Here is a 14,234-nt window from a genome sequence, read left to right as displayed (position 1 = left end):
AAAGCAAAGGAAAAAAAAAAAAAAAAGGAAGAGTATTTTTTTCTAGGAAGGGCAGTTCTAATGATGGAACATGGAAGGGAAAGGCTCTTTCCTAAACACACAACTGGGATCTTGACCTCCTAGTAGCACAGGCAATGCAGGTCACTGTGGTCCTGTCTGAAGGTGGAAGGGTGCTCTTCTGCTGCGGGTTTTAATTGTCCCTCTGCCACAGACCTTGTGAATGGCTCGGGGCAAGCGACGCCTGCCATCTGAATGAGGTGAGCACTTCCCTACTGCTCATGGGGACAGAGGGCAAGGAAAAATTAACTGAGCCCTCTGGAGAGACAAAAACCAGAGAACTACAAATAATAAAACAATACGGGGAAGGATGGTCAGGTCTTTCCCCAGGGCAGGAAGGGCAGAGCTACCAGCAGCTGTGGGGTTTCAAGGCTCAGCCCCATCTACACTCTGTCACTTGGTGCGCGGGCTCCTGCGGGGACAACTTCCCCGGGAAGTGAGTCACTCGCAGTGAAATAGCCGCCCTTCCCAAGCCCCCGCGCTTCTTCCTCAGACATAAAGAAAGGCTTCATCCTCTCCCTGCCAGCTCCGATCCCTTCACCATATGAGACTGCAGTTACTTCAGCCCAGAAACCAGGCTCACCCGCGGGGAACACGCCGTGCACACCCCTGTCCCTCCACCACTTGTGTGAACCCAAGTCAAGCATCTTCCTCTGACCTTGGTCCGTAAATGGCTCAGCACGATGCCTTGCCTGAGAGCATCCTTATCTCAGACGTATGGCTTGTGTCTGAGCAGCACAGAGCAGGGGAGGGTGATGCAAGGCTTTGTTTCCAAGTTAAAAAAAAAAAAAAAAAAGGCAAAAAAACCCCCTCAGAAAACAAAAAAGAAACATTGATGAAGCTAATTAGATCTGCTGGCTAGGTCCCGTGGGAGCCAATACTTTTGAGACAGTGCATGGCTTAGCCTGCCATCCTCAGGTAGATCAAGGGTATCCAGGCACTATCTGGACTATCAGCAGGAACAGCCATAACCCAGTTCGGATATAGACTAGACCTTGAACTTGGCTGCAAAGCCCAGCTATGCAGGGAGCCTTCCGGAGCCTGCAAAAGGAGGTCTAAACCAGGCTATTTTTAATCAGCCCAGATCCAAACGTCCTTCACGATCGACCCGTGCGACCTGTCACTGCCTTCCCGTCCCCCTGAGCTGTGGTAAGAGTGCACTGTGACTCAGAGGGATGTGGCCCTTCGCCCCATCCCAATTTCCCTGTGCTGCAGAGCTGTAATCCAGGGGTGCCAGAAATACCCAGAGAAAGATTGGCAGCTCAGGACCAAACAGAAGCAGGAGGTGCCAGATGTCTCCTGAGAAAGCCAGCTCTCTCCTGAGAGACCTCTCTACTTGGAGTTATCCTCTCTTGAAAGGGAAGTCGGGGGCTTATTCAAATGTTGGCTTCTCTCCCCTGCTGCCAAGTTCTGGCAGAACCGAGGTCCTTTTTAGACACTGATGACTATTACAGAATAATCGTTCCAAACATATCAGAGTGAATCAGCCCAATATCTGCATTATCCAAAAAAAAAAAAAAAAAGCAGCTTTGTTTTTTTCCAAGGGGGCAAAATAATTCTAAGGAAGCAAAACCAATACCGGATTGTTCCAAAGGATCTGTACATTTCATCCAGAGCTTTCCCTACTGAGTTAACAGCTGATGCCTGTTCAGCAGGAGTGGGAGCTGTCATTTTACAGGTTTCTTACAAAAGCAGAAAGGAAAAACCCATAGTATTTGCTTCCAGAACATTTTCAAAGACAGAGAGGAATTACTTTTTCAGAGAAAAAGGCATTAGGCATTATTTGATGGATAATTACATTTCACAGGTGCTTGTTTGGGGGAAAAAAAAAAATACCACGCTGATCACAAGCTCCTTGTAAAGATATGGGGCCCAAAGGCCAATGCTGTTCCTCTGGTAGCAGCCGGGATGCAGAGACGGGCTTTGATCTTAGCTATGTGTCAATATGACATCAAATGCAGACCTCCAGAGGAACATACTATCACTAATGCACACTTTTGATTGATTTAGACAGCTTGTTTTTCTCCTACTTTCAAAGGCAATGTCGAAATGCTCTTCCCTGCTGGACTTCCCCGTTACTCCTAGGGAGGGCAAAAGAAACCGAAGGAGAAACTGCTCTGGCTGAAATCACACTGCAAATGAGTGTAACAGCCAATATGCCATTTAAAACACAGCTGAAGATGTCTACTGTCTTTCCGAAACCTGTGGAAATATTGACATTTTAATGGTTAGACATGTGTGCTGGCACCCTGAAGAATCAGAGTCCAGACCCCTCATTGCATGGAAACAACAGTGGGCAGAGGATGTGTGCAGTGTATGGGCAACATTCCCCCAGAGTCTTTATTTGGGAATGCTGGCTGAACTATGTGATCAATAAAAACATCACGCAAACAGCAAATTTGGACAGAATGTTTCCATGGGTGGCCACTCCATAGATTAACACGAAGCAGACACCGGCCAGCACCGATGAGTTGCCACCACATCACGCAGGCATCGGTTCCGTGAGAAGCGGAAAGAGGAGAAACACCACTTTGGTCTCCTTGATGGACATTTTTGCTGTTGCAGCTCTCCGAGCGGTGTGGAACACGCCCGCTCCGTAACTAGCTGAGATGGTCCAAAATGCTAATTCTGATTTCTTCCTCTGAATAAATCATCGGCACTCATTAGATTTGCCACTTGCTGTGCAGCATCCAAGTGTCATGCAGACCCTTTTAAAAACAAACGTAGAATAGAGAAATAAAGTGGCACCTAGAGAATTGTCTTTTGCAACAGATATATGTTATGGTCTGCTGCTTGATTTGTACCTTAAATGCCACAGCTGATCTGTATAGCTTGGGCTCAATAAAAAGAAACACCGGAATGAAAATTAGAGAGTCAGAAGACTCTGTTTATTCTCATGCCCTCTGCATGTGAAATGAAAAGGGAGGGAGTGAAGGACAGAAGGGGCAGGAGGGCAGTGCCCAGTGTCCTCTTGAGGCTGTCCTGCTGTCTTTCCGTCCTAACAGGGAGGCTGTTGACTCCAGACCACAGGCAGGCCACATCCAAATTAGGTGCCAGGGCATCTGCGATCAAGAGACCCATATGGGATTCCCACCTTCTGGGAATGCCAGGGGAGCAGTCAGTGCAATAGTTGAAATACCTAACTTAGGCACTGGCAGCAGCTGCCAGAAGCTAACCCTACATCATGACAGAAATAAGTTTTTCTCTGTAGAAAAAGTACGCAGTGGATGCATTGGGGTGAACAAACGGAGCTGAGGAGTGGCAAAAGCCAAATGCCCCTTTCTGACAACAATCAGGTCCTACCAGAAAGAAAAGGTGTAGGTTTTGGTTTTTCTTTTTCCATGTCTTGCACTGTTAGAATGGATAAGGCTTTTCTGTTGGGAAGGCAAGGAAGGCTGTGAGGGAATTGAGGGCAGACAAACTCACAGCACAAGAAATAAACTCCGCTCTCTCTCTCTTAAGAGTGCGTAGGGCTTGCTCTAGGGCTTGGCTGTATAGGGATTGCTCTCTGCTGTGCCCTTAATTGCACATTAAAGTAACCTGGGCTGAAAGTGGTCTTTGCACGTGGTGTCTATAAACCTTCTCTTGGGAGGGAGGTCAGCTTATGCTGTATTGTACTCGTGGGATTCTCTGTAAATTTGTGTGCTTCAGGCTGCTCAAGACCTGGATGCAATAAGGGGTTGATGGTAAGTTGTCTCCTCTGCTGTCCCTTGAGCTTGGAGCGTGATCTTTGCACAAATACCAGCAAGAAAATATTGGGAGATGCCTCTCCCTAGCTCTTACATCTCTGCACTCAGGGCTGCTGGGGAGTGGTGTCTTTCCTCCCTCCCTTCCACATGCACGGGCTGCCAGTTGGCCTTGGACAGAATAACTGAGGAACAGATACTTCTGGTTGGAGGGGAAAGATGAACTAGGATTTTCCTGAACCCTTCTCTGAACTTTGAGAGCCCTTTGAGCTCACTTCAAAGGCAGGTCAGATTGGCCTGGAACATCGGGGCAGACAAAGAGCAGTCTCTCTCTGAAACAAGAAATGGGCTGCTGCTGTAAATCTTAGAGGTGGTTCTGAATCTCTCCTGATTCTGGGGGTGAATCTGGCTCTCTCCTTGTGTTGGGGATGGGGGCAGGAAAGCACCCTCTGGTTATTGAAAAGCTTTCTGTGCACTGGGTCAGTGCATAGCCTCCCCACAGACAGCGATGCTGGTAAAAGTAGTAGCTGCAGAACTAGAAACTGGATCTCTAGAAACTCAGGAATGCCTTAAAACAGGGGTCTGATTTGTCCTTGCCGGACAACGAACTCCTGCCCCCCAGAGCACACTTCTGGTTGCTTTTTGCAGTCTTTGTCCTCAACCAGATTCTGTACATTATGTCACTGGTGAACAGTCTTTTCTCTCTTTCTGCAGTAGACTCCTTCTTCAACTTATTAACTCTCTCTGGATGCTGGCTGTTATCCAAATTGGGCTAACCTTAGGATGATGTTACTAAGGTTGATCCAAACCCCTGCAAGCATGCACACCCCCTGCATCTCTGGCTTGTGCCTGGCATGCTGATCTTCTGTCAACGGTTGTCTTGTGTATCCTCAGTGTGACAGACACCTTGGTGTTTCTGGGCCCCAGCAGGACAAGGCCAAAAGCAATTCTCTGGGAGGAGGTTTGTGGAGGTCAACAAGGCAGGTGAGTCATTTGCAGCTTCCCACATGCACATGTGAACTACTTCCATTCCTTACCAGCTCTGCAAAAAATACCCTCAAAGGGCCAGCAACAGTTCCTTGGCAGGGAAAACATCCTAAAACCTCTTGGGGAGGAAGAAAGAAGAAACTGGCTTCCTGGTTCTGCTGCTGTAACTCATTTCTAGGCCATTTGTGTTTGTCTTGATGGTCAGGCCAGGACCCATGTTAGGGTTAGGAGGGAAATACTCAGTATCAGATTTTATCTGTCTAATACCTAGTATCAGATTTTATCTGTCGGGTAAGTGTGATGCAGAAGGGAGTAAAAAAGAGCAGAAATCATGCCTAGTGACTATTATGCACCAGCGTTTAACAGCTACAGGACTTGCTTTGACTTTCAGGGAGCTGCAATCCAAGCGTGGCTTGGCTTGCTGGACTGTGAACAAAACTTGCTGATGGAGCTTATCTACCGCTGAATGGGAGCAGGTGTTGACAGGAGAGCTGCAAGGGTCCTCTGCAGCACCTCCAGAAGAGGCTACTAGGTGAGATGAAGTGTGCAGAGCTTGTCTAGCAGGCTAATGTGACTGGGAGCCCATATGGGGAGACTGGTCATGATACGTGAACAGTACTGGATTTGTTCTCAAGAGGATGAGAAAAGAAGGGAGCACCATGCATGAAGGCTCTTGGTGGTGGTAAGAGCAAATTTTTAATTATCCTTTCTCAAAGAATCCTTTTAGATATATTCATCCACAAAAATCTTCTTAGCATAGAGGTCAGCAGCGATGACTGGTTCTTAGCAAAGTGCTTAGCAGTGTCCTGTGCCTCCCCTTGTAATGGAGCTGCTGATGCATATCGAGTAATAAGAGATTTGTTGTGTTTTCCTTAATGCTCCAAGAGTCCTGTTCTTACGTGGAAGTTAGAAGTATCACTTCTGATGTAAAGAAAGCTCCTGTTATCATTTGATAACATGCTGCTGAGTGCCGTAGGTTTGAGGAAAACAGGAAACGGCACAAGAGTTGCTAACCAGAATGGGAAACACACTGGGATTACTGGAGGAGCTATGGAGAAGCCTATGGGCTGCTACAGTGCAAGAGGGGCTGGTATCCCACAGTGGAGGGCAGATGTGTGAGTGAAGGCAGAGCAGGGGGCTGGATTGGAGAGGACACCCGAAATATCTAGTTGTTGAGAAAACAGAGGCTGGAAGAGGTTGATGGGAGTAGAATGGAGAAGGTGGTTTCAAGGGGAAAAAAAAAAAATGGGGTGGGGGTGAAATGCTGGCCAGGCTGAGGTCTGCCACTTGACAGCACTTGCCAAAACGCAAATAATTTCTCCTTTCTAAAGATCTGCTGGGGGACACCTCAGCTATCTGGAGTCAGGTCCTATTGCTCCACAGAGATCAGGGAGCTGGCATGCATGTCTCAGGGAGGAAAGAAACTTGCTGTGGAGCGGTAGGATTTGCCAGCTTGCCTCTGACTGCCCAGCCCAGCCCTGAGATACAGCTCAGCTAGGCTCGTGTTTGACTTCAGCAGATGCTGCCTGTGCGCTTTGTAGAGGTGCACAGGGATAATCAGGATTTGGTTTCTGTTTGCTTGCTAATTTGAGCCCCTGCTGTGAGATTTGGATGTTTCTGAGGATTCTATATTAGCTTTAATGATTAAAAAATTATTTCAATGCTTAGTGAAGAAGATGCATGGTCTATCATTGAAGCCGCTTAGCAACAGGACTCATTAAGACACGCATTAGTACAGAAAGATACCCTTGCCCCAGTGTCCTCTTGGAATGACTATCCACTCATCTAAACAAGATAAAGGTCTTTGCTGGCCTCCTCCGAGGCCAGAGGATAAAGCACTCAACTGTGAAACAAGATTTCTTGGTTCTTTTTCTGGCTTCAACATAAGTTGCATAAGTATGTGGATCTGGGCAAATCATTTCACCTGCTTCAGTGCCTCAGTTCCCCCACAGGTAAGATAAGCACAGTGATGTATAAGCACTCTGGGGAAATGACTTTCAAGTGCCTACTAAGCTCATTAGAGAAAAAACAACCCTTGCAGTGAATAAAAAGCATCTCAGCCCCTTGATAGTAGCTTATACTAACCACACGGTTTGCGTTGCCCTCCTGAAGCCCGACATACAGTTAGCTAATTATAGGGGTGTAAAAAGATCTTCTTATAGTCCCTTACCCTGATGGTAGCCAAGTAGAGATGTTAAAAACTTGTTATCTGGCTTGAAAGAATTAATTTTAGGCGAAGCCTGGCAAAGTATTTCTGGTTACCCTTCAAGGAGAAAGAGGGCCTGCCAGTTCTGGGGCAAGATCTAATTTTGCTCACAGGAAGACTGTTAAATACCATGTCTGAGAGGACGACAGTAATACTTCATGTGTTATTCCCAGAGTCTTTCACTGAGTCTCTCAGGCAGCACAACTCTCCTTATGAGGAGAAACTGAAGCGGGATGGAGGAAGCAGGTATAAAAGGAGACATTTTGGTCCACACTGTAAGAGCTGAAGTGTTCCTGGCTCTTGGGCTTGCATGCACGACATCGAACTTCATACCTGAATGCACAATCCTTGGGTGGAGCTCAGTGTGGGGTAGGGGTAGGGGAAGAGTAGATGAAAGGAAGGTGAGGGAAGAAAAACGGGTGTAGGTGAGATACTAAGGTGTGACTGAAAGTGGTTCCTGAGGGAAGGAGAGGGAACCAGAGGAGAGATGAGGTTAACGAGAATGAGAGAGCAGAAGGAAGGAGGAGAAGGAATGAACAACAGTGAGGGAGCAGGAGACCAAGTGGGACAGCAAGCAGAAGGCACCGTCAAAGCATCTGAGCTCTCTCTGAAGAGATTGCCTGTTTTGCTTCTGCCTTTTTTTGTGTGTGATCTTGCCTTAAAATTGCAGGAATGTGGCAGCACAGCACTGGCGCTCTGATTTATTAATTCCATCCCGTCCCACCAGCCCATAAAACAAAAGCATCTGTGTTTGCTCAAGAGGAGCACATGAAGGGCCTCATTCACGTCAGAGGTGGAGAGGGAAGCTGGCAGATACAGGAAAGTCATCGGCGCCTCCTTCCTTTTCACCTTTTATGTGGATCTGGGCTGGGGGAAGGGCCGCAGGAGGGAAGGATCCAGGGGATGTGGTATCAGGAGGGAGAAAGCTAAGATCACCCTGGCTATCTGTGCGGGAGAAAGTGGAGGGGAGGACCCAACGAACATACTAGGCTGGACCACCTCCAGTGAGGAAGGCATCCCAGCACTGCAGAGAGGGCAAGATCCTTTGCTGCCACTCAGGCTCCGAGGTGGCACTTTGTGCAGTTTTGTCCTGATGAATGGCTATTGCTGTGGTCAGGGCTTTCACAGAGCCCAGCCTGACCCATAGCTATGGACAAAACCATAACAATAAATTAAATCTGCCAGTCATAGGAGAAACATCCCCTTACAGCTGTCTTTTAGCACACTTTCAGAATGAGGATGGCTCAGGGCGAGACGAATATTAACTATCCTACTTTAATGACTGGGGCATGAAGGGGGAGAGGAGCCAGCAACCTCTACTCCTTCCAGGCAGGGATCAACTGTGCTGCTTCTAGCACAAGGTACCGGGAGATTTTTGTTGGACACAGGGGACCTTGCTAAAACCTCATCTCTATCCCCTAAAGACAATATCTCTAGGGGGCAGGCTGCCCTGCAACGCCGCCGCAAGGGGAGCATCACCTCAGAGGAAGCAGGGTCTGCAAGCTACTGCTGCATGCCTGGTCCTTGGGTTTTCCTCCAAGGTCTCCCACACAAGGACTGCCGAGGAGCAATCCTGCTTTGCTAGCAAAACGCAGTTCCCATGTGCCCTGTACTCCCACACACAAACCCACTGTGAACTTACAGAACGAGACAACATTGCTGCTCTAAAATCTTTTATCCAGAGCTGAGATTGTCTGACTGCTAACCCTGTTCAGCTCCAAGTAATCCCAGCACTTTGCTTGGCTAGAGGCTCGCTGTAATGGGAATAAATGCCCTTGCAACCATTGCCAAGGGGTAACATCCAAAGGACAGGATAATACCATTTTCTTTTGTAATGCAGCATTATTCATAAACCAGCACCACACAAAGTTGCCAGGATGCTGGCAGTCTATTAAAATCAGCACAGGCAGGGGAAGCAGCAGCGTAAGCACCACTAGACCAGCTCAAATCTCATCAGAACTTAACCTGAACCCGCTCCAGCTGACAAAAACCAAACCTCTGAGCACTGAGTGTCAGCACACAGGCTGGAAAACACATATTTTTTGCTTCTGCATGGAAATTAAAATATGCCCTAGTGATCTTCACTCGAACACGTCTGTCCCCTTTTGTCCTTTGTCTCGTACGTTGATCAATGTTGTGGGTTTCGGGAGGTACAAGAAATCCTATACTAAACATTGGGAGAGGTTGAAGCCTGAAGATTTAGATCTATTTCAAATGGACTGTCCTGTCCAGTGATGAATGATCCACTATCCATCAAAATGTCTCCTCTTTTCCTGAATCCTACACTCAGCATCAGCAGCATCTTGTAGCAGTGAGTTCTATATGTCACTGTGCATAGCATGGGGAAATACTTTTATCATCAAATTGCTACCTTTTACATTTTCCTGAATGCAATCCAGTTCCTCTACTAACAAAAGCCACGTAGAGAAGCATTCATTCTCCTCTTCTATGTTGTTGATAGCTTTGTTTTTCACCCTGATGTTCCTCCTCATTTGTCTCCCTGAGCTAACTAGCCCCATCTTAACAAAACTCTATGTGCACCAGGCATTAGTGGGATGACCTGGAGGGCGGGGACACAAACAGCAACCAAAATCTAAAGGTCCCTGTGCTGGAGCCGTGGATCCCAGTTCTGTGTCACAGCCCTGGGAAGCCGTTTCTCCTGAGGAAACTTAGCTCACATTTTATAAATTTGAGGGATATGTGGAGTGCAATGTTTTTATCTCAGGGAGAAGGATTTCAGACAGCCCCCCGCACTGCGTGGCAGAGGAAGCCAGCAAGGCAGTTGACTGAACACTTGGGAACGCTGGCAAAGTAGATAAATCCGAGCTCTTATGGAAAGACCTTCGGGAGCACTAATGTCACATGAGAGTGAGCTAGAAGAGACTTCAAGTTATTAATTATGAGCTGCACAGCTTAGAGCATGAAAGGATAAAGGACCAAGTTTTTAGAACTGTGTTGAACACGGGTCGGGTGCAGTTTGGAGACAGACCCCAGCCTGGAGGAATCAGTGGGGTCTGACCAGTGTCCCCTTCGAAGAGCGGGCTTCAGGCAGTTGTGCCTGTGCCCGAGAGGAGGGTGCTGATAGCCACAGGTCTGCACTCTGTATTTATTAGTCTCGTATGGTACTAGTAGGTTTTAAATCGTAGTCCTGTTAAGGCTGAGCTGCTTCCCAGCAAGTGCTTCTCAGAGATGCCGGGGCCTTTCCTGGGAGACAGACGATCCGGGGCTGTCTCAGCTCTGACGCTATCAGCTGCAGTGTCTCCCTTGTAAAGCAGGGGTAGTCATCCTGACAAACAGCTCTGTATGTGGGCAGGGAGTGCTCTTAATCACGTATGCGGAGTACTTTGAGATCTCGGGATGGGAAGCGGCACACATGAGCGTAATGCTTCTTATTAGACAGAAAGGCCAGGAGCAAAAAGGGCAGAGTGATTCTAGACTTCTCCAGGGCCCTGCAGGTGTGTGGGACCCGGCTTCCAGTCTGGCTTACTACCACCTTTTTGGGCTTCTTTTCTTAGGAACAATTAATACAAGGAGGAAGGGGACAGATATCATCTTTCCTGTGTACAACCTGCAGAATAATTGCAGAGCTTTCCCAGAGCAATTTTGCATGCTCAGTAAAGGGCATCTTTGGAGCCTATCAAGTATCTGATCCCTCGTAGGCATACATATGAAGGCTTGCAGCATACATCAAGAGATCTCTTTATTGCTCCCAAATATTGGGAATAGGAAAGACAACTGAGAGTGCTGAAGAGGAGGAAGAAGAGGCCTTGGAAGAAGCTCCAGGGTGGCTCCTCACAGCTGGGACAGCAACATCGGCTCCCGAGGCATCGGTGGGAAGCTGGTGACTGTGCCTGCAGCACCAGCACCCCGAGGGAGACGGGCAGCGGGGGCCAGAGCTGTGGCAGCACTGAGGAAGAGGGGGGTGTGCAGGGCAGTGCTGCTGGCAGGTGATTACCGTGGTGAAGAGGGGAGGAAAGACATCCAGGGCTATGAATCCACTCCAGGCTCCTGCCAGCAAGCTGCCTGCTAGGTACAACTTTGCTCTCAGACCCTAAGCACATCTCCTGGCCTGCCACTGAAGCAGAGGGAAGTTCCCTGCCAGAAAGCACCTCTACTGATGCTTCACAGGCAAGGAGAAAGGCTGCTGGGGGGCACAGGAGACACAGCCTTGAGCCATCCAGTACCGCCTCGGACACTCTGCAGGGAAGATGCCATTACAGGACACAAGCACTAATCACAAAGACATTCCCAAACCATGGAAAGAACGCGAATTTTAAGGGCTGTACACTGTGGAAGTATATTCCCTCCTGCATACATTTAAGCTGCTCTATAGCTCTGTACAGCTCCCTAGGCAACAGTCTTCCCAAATGACACCGTAACAAAGCCCAGAGGTGCAGGATCTTCGTTCATTAACAATCCTTGCCATGGGAGCAAGTGTGCTCAGCCCAACGGCTTCACTTTCTATCCCGTGGCTGCTAAGGGTCTTGCAAGTCAGGCTGAGGCCCTTCGCTGTGAAAGTGGCTGCATCTCAGCCGTGCTCTGTGTCAGCTGGTTGAATTGCTTTGGGACTGCAAGGTTGCCTAAATGGTTTATCAATTATTGTACTTATTAGTAGTAGTACTACACTGAAAATGTCAAAGAAGCCAAGAGCTTTAATTTGACCTCATCTGATTCCTGAAATACCCGATACTACACGCATCTACCTCTGTACATTAACTGCCCCGCGGAGCCTTAATTCAGTGAAGTCTGAAGTGCCCTGAAAGTGATACTGAAGTCGTTCCCTGGAGGGAGGGAGGGAGGGAGGGAGGGGAGGAATCACAGCCATCGGGCTCCTGGCCTCACACCCGGCCAGCACAGCCTGCGCTCGGCCACCGGTGCTCACGTTCGGTCTGTGTCCCAGGCGTGCCCGCTAACAAATAGCTTCCAGGAAACCGTGGAGCAAGCACCGACCAAAAGCGATCCCGGCCCTCACGTCCTGCTTCAAGGCACGGAGAGAAGGGGAAGGGGACTGGCGGTGTGCACGGCTGCAAACAGACATGACACCGGCTGTCACACACACGGCTCTGCCAGTGCCCCCCCTGACACCCTGTAATCCGGTTACCTGAGACTGATCTCCCCAGAACCTCCTACCAAGGTATCTCACTTCGGAGTAACGATGGCCTCCTGTGAGGATCCTGTCCTCCCACCTCGCTGTACGGCCCCGGTTCCTAGCCCTGCCTGAGGCTCTCCTGGAGGGACACCCGGCCGCTTGGTGGTCCAGGGGGGCAAGGCATGAACCTCACTGTCCGTTTTTCCTTTTTTGCACCAGACGAGGTTTAAGCCCGAGCAGAGGCGGGTGATCAGGCTCGTGTGTGAAGCTGCTGTACCCTGCTAGGCTCTCCGCATACGTGCTTTGCACAAGGAGGCCTCCTCTGGGTCCAGGAAAGGAGCTGAAAGCACCTGCAGAGGCTGCTTGGTTCACACTCCCCCACTTGCTCGCTGAGCTGGGCAGGCTTCAAGTTGCTGGATGAGTATTTATTGCTCGTCATTACTGCTCTGCTACAGAGATGCTTGGTGCTGCCCCACTGATCCGAAGACCCCTTCTCCCAAGCGCGCACAGAAATTGCCCCCTGACAGGTTTGCCTAAGGAGTTGCTGAGGAACCGGCTGCTTCTCTCCAGATTTGCAGCACCTGGGGGTTTCTCCCTCGCCTGCAGTAGCTGATGAGCCCACCCCTCCTCTCCTGTCCCTGGGCTGGATGGGTGAGTGGCAGAAGCAGGAGGGCAAAAAAAAAAAAAAAAAAAAAAAGTACTTTCCAACTCACCTAGGAACATCCACCCCAAACTCTGCTCTGGAGAACCAGCAAGTGCATCCCTCGGCAGACACCCCTGTGCCAGGCAGGGGGGAAAAGGGCAGAGACCTTCCCCAGCCCGCCTGCTCTTGCCCTCTCCCAGTCCGCCCCTCCAGAGCTCCTCACGGGGATGCCCACTCGGGATCTGTTCCCACCGGGGCTCCGTGTGCCTGCACACAAACCCTGTCGCCCCTCTCTACTTCGCCTTCCCTGGTATCTGTCACGAAAAGATGCAGTAAAACCTCTCGGGGGGCAGCGGCGTGCCCGGGACCCGCGTTTGGGTAACCTGGTCGGAGCCCCCGGCGGTTGCTGCAGCCACGGGTGGACCAGCCACCAGGACTGGGGGCATCTCCCCACAGCTGGAAAATTCCACTCTGGGAGTGGGATGCTGCTCCTCTGGAAGGTGCCCGGGTGGGATGGGGGGGTGTGGAGGGGTGTGTGCAAGGACAGGGGCTCCCCGTGAAGCGCGGCGCCGGTTCGGGCGCTGAGCACGGCTGAAGTTTGGGGTGCCGGTCGCTGGCCAGGGGTGCCCCTTCCACGCCAAGTGCTGGGCATCCGGGCGACCGCAAGGTCACCCCTGCATGCCCAGCTCTCCCCAAAAAACCCCAGTGCTCGAGCGCGGGAGGGGATGGGGGGGGGGGGGGGGCTCCCGCTTACCTGGCGAGATGCGCCGGTCACGGCGGAGATGCCGGGGCGCCGGGCGCGGAGCGGCTCCGCGCCGGGGGCTGCCGGGGAAGCATCGCCCGCCGCCGGGCGGAGGCGGGTCCCCGCTCCCTGCCGCACCGGGACCGGGACCGGGACCGGGACCGGCCCGTCGGCGCTGCCGGCGGATGGCAGCGCCCGCCTTCAGACGGCGCCCGCGCTGCGGCTACGCGCGGCGCGGAGCCGATTTAAGGCCACCCCGTGCCGGGGGTGGGGGGAGCGCCGAGGGCCGCCCGCAGCCGGCTCCTGCGCGCCGCGCATCCCGCGGGGCCACCTTAAACGGGGAAGGGGCGAGTGCGGAGCCGGCGAAGGGGGAAGGGGGGAAGGGGCGGCCACCCGGGCCGGGAGGGGGGAGGAGGCGAGCGGGGCCCGGCGCTGCCCCCGCCGACCAACGCGGGGCCGGGAGCGGGGCCCTTGGACTCGAAGGGGGCGGTTTCCCTTCCCCGGGCCCTCCCGGTGCTCTCTCCGCTGAAGGCGAGGGGGTGGGTTTTAATTTTTTTTTTTTTTTTGTCCGTCCCGGGGGGCTCGTTTTGCTGCCGGCCGGGTGCTGGGGTGATTTCCCGCTCCCCACCGAGGTTGCTCCAAGGAGGAGCCACCCGCCATCCCAGAATCTCAGAATCATCTCGGTTGGAAAAGACCTTGAAGCTCCTCCAGTCCAACCATTAACCTCACACTGACCATTCTCAACTCCACCAGATCCCTCAGCGCTGGGTCAACCCGACTCTTCAACCCCTCCAGGGATGGGGACTCCCCCCCTGCCCTGGGCA

General features: G+C 51.1%; 1 protein-coding gene across 3 annotated transcripts in view; it reads right to left on the bottom strand.

Annotated features, from left to right (window-relative positions):
• Positions 1-13,627, bottom strand: part of LOC141936220 (galactosylgalactosylxylosylprotein 3-beta-glucuronosyltransferase 1-like) — a 31,244-nt gene extending 17,617 nt beyond the window's left edge. For 2 of the 3 annotated variants that reach the window (XM_074853041.1, XM_074853046.1), the window contains exon 1: positions 13,423-13,627. The gene's annotated coding sequence lies outside the window, so the exon portion shown is untranslated. The remainder of the gene's footprint in view (positions 1-13,422) is intronic. The other variant, XM_074853044.1, reaches the window with a different exon arrangement.
• Positions 13,628-14,234: the final 607 nt, after the last annotated feature.

Source organism: Strix uralensis, chromosome 2 (genome assembly GCF_047716275.1).
Source record: "Strix uralensis isolate ZFMK-TIS-50842 chromosome 2, bStrUra1, whole genome shotgun sequence".
Taxonomy (NCBI): domain Eukaryota; kingdom Metazoa; phylum Chordata; class Aves; order Strigiformes; family Strigidae; genus Strix; species Strix uralensis.
This window is presented reverse-complemented; position numbering and strand designations above follow the sequence as displayed.